The sequence below is a fragment of the Epinephelus moara genome, unplaced genomic scaffold (genome assembly GCF_006386435.1).
Source record: "Epinephelus moara isolate mb unplaced genomic scaffold, YSFRI_EMoa_1.0 scaffold3039, whole genome shotgun sequence".
In the NCBI taxonomy this organism is placed as follows: Eukaryota; Metazoa; Chordata; class Actinopteri; order Perciformes; family Serranidae; genus Epinephelus; species Epinephelus moara.
The window spans coordinates 8,637-11,396 of NW_026080693.1; positions in this window are offsets into that span (position 1 = coordinate 8,637).

Here is a 2,760-nt window from a genome sequence, read left to right on the forward strand (position 1 = left end):
CACAGCCTCATATGAACTGAACCATAGCCTCATATGAACTGAACCACAGCCTCATATGAACTGTAATTTCGCCCCAAAGACTTTTTAAACACATTTAACTTGTCATTATTTTAAAACCTGTAAATACAATAAACACTTTACACTCTCTGTATGTTTATAATAATAAATCCTTTTAAAAACAAATTAACATAAACGTATATTTGTCAGGACTACAAAAAAAACAACAAATCACATTTTAAATAAAGTCTGTAACAATAAACTGTGCTGAGATCAGTGAAAACAAGCAGGGGTTGATGTGAGGAGCTGGTATGGCTGACAGAGGAGGAGGCTATTTGGATGTTACAGCAGCAACATCAGTTTTTAAATGTTAAATGAAATATTTTAAATTCAAGGTAAAAAAAATCATGCATATTTTTCCTTTTGTAAATATTGACCAACAACCGAAACACTGAATAAAAACAATATTACTGTGCAGCTGATTGGACATGTTTAATGTCAAATAGTACAGTAACTGCAACATGTCACCTGAGGAGAAATATCAGTCTCACTAATAAAACTGCAGTGTTTTGAGTTGTTGAGTTAGGGGCAGGGCTGCTGCTGGACATTCAGGTCTTGAATCAGTGCTCTAATGACTCACTCACAGGGTCCTGTATGTCCTCATGAGTTGTTTCTCTGGAAACTCAGTGTCTGTGGATGCATAGCTTTCTCTCTTATCAGTACATTTAGTAAAATGGACTTTGACAGCAAAGAGAGTGGAACAGATAAAGAGTAGAGCTACTGCCAGTCCCAGTCCAACGTAGACACCAATCCTTCCTCGACTCTCTGGTTGTGGACTCTCTGGTTGTGGACTCTCTGGTTGTGGACTCTCTGGTTGTGGACTCTCTGTTGGTCTCTGAGGTTTGGGCTCATCAGCAGCTGCTGACAGAAAATAAGATCAGCAGACTGACAGGGAGAAAACCTGTTTTAAACCAGTAGAAAGACTAAATAAAATCCTAATCTGCATCATAGGTCACAGTGGCAACAGTTCAGCATCATTATTTACAACTGGAGCTACGATCTGCATATTAAAGATGTGAGGTTTTACTTCAAATCAGCCAAAGTATTCAAACTAGAGCTAAAACATGAATAATCTTGAACTTTAATTTTCAAGTTCAAACAGAAAAACAGTCTCTGGTTCCAGTATTAATCAACTTACCAGTGACAGTGAGCCGACATGTAGCAGTGCTGCCGCCATAACGTGTGAACACTTCACACATGTACAGTCCTGAGTCATCAGTCCTGAGTCTGGACACATGAAGTCTGAGTCGTCCCTCTCTGAGGACGTCTTTGTCACACTGGACTCGTCCTGTAAACTGTTCATCCTGAGACTCTGGGACCTCAACACCTCCATGTAGATGAAACAGGACTGAGGCTCTGAGATCAGTTAACAGTTCACAGTAGATAAAAAGGGAGTGGAGGGAGCTGCCAGGTTTAGTGGTGAACATCCACTCCAGTGTGATGTTGTGGTTCTCCTCTGCCTGATAGGAGGTCTGTGTCACATTGACTACAAATGTTCCTGTTGAGGAGACAGAGAGGGAAAGTGAGGAGCAGACAAAGTGACAACTTTAACATGTGTAGGGACACCAGTATTCTAAACTTTCCAGATTGGACTACAATAGACAACGAGAGACCACTGGAGGGTCAAATGTTTAGGACTCAACCCCGTAATCACCCCCAGTCCTGACAAATGCTTCTTTCAGCCATCCTTAGGCCAAATAGAGGTAAAAGTTCACTTGAGATCCTTCAAGGCTCCTGATATCATTAACTCTTAAAAAGGGATCCAGCCTGGGGCAACACGCCTTGATTAAGAGCCCTGCTAGGACATTAAGACAATGCTTCTTTCTCAGCCACATCCTTTCCATTCGCATTGCCCGAGGAAATCACGCCCTCCCCTCTCTTACCAAATGTTTCTCTGTGACAAACTTGAAATGTGACATTATACATTATATCCATGTTATAACATTGTAAATGTGCATAATCCTTGTTTGTTAGTTGAATGATGTTTTTCTTATTTTCGTAAGGCAAAAATTAAGGGAATTATGAATGAGAGATTTTAATCCCTCATTTAACATGGAGCCATACTGCCATCTTGTGAAGGTAGTTAAAAACCTCTTGCACTCCATCGTACCTTATTGAAATCAGGTGTGATTATGATAGCTGATGTTGTTTATGTTGATGGTGTTTCTGTGTCATATGTTTATGACACAGAAACACCATAAAATATCACCAAATAAAGCCATATGACATGTGAAAGTTGTGATCCTACTTTCTACACATATATATCAGCCAAAAATAGTGGTAGGAGTGAGATCTCACCTTTTATAAACCAGCTACGTGTCGACTGATGGCTCTGCATGAGATCGCAAGTAATCCTTTAACTTTTCCCCTCGAAAAACGGCATGACATGGCTTGTCACCACTCAAAACAATTTTGAACTTTGTGTATTTAGGCTGCTCTGGTGCGAAAACCATAAGAAATAAAAGAAAAACGATGACGGATTCAGGAAGCCGAGAGCTCCCTGAATCCGGTGATACCAAGCATCACATGGTTTGATGACGTAGTGCGCCTGTGAGATCCCATTTAACAGAGGAGGGAGAGAGCATGGACGCCGGCGTCCGAACGGAGTTTAAATTGGGTTCTCATAAGGAGCCCCATATTATATTTGGAGTTAAAAGTTGGGTTTATTAATCAACTTGTTTTCATGAATATGTGCTTCCTCAT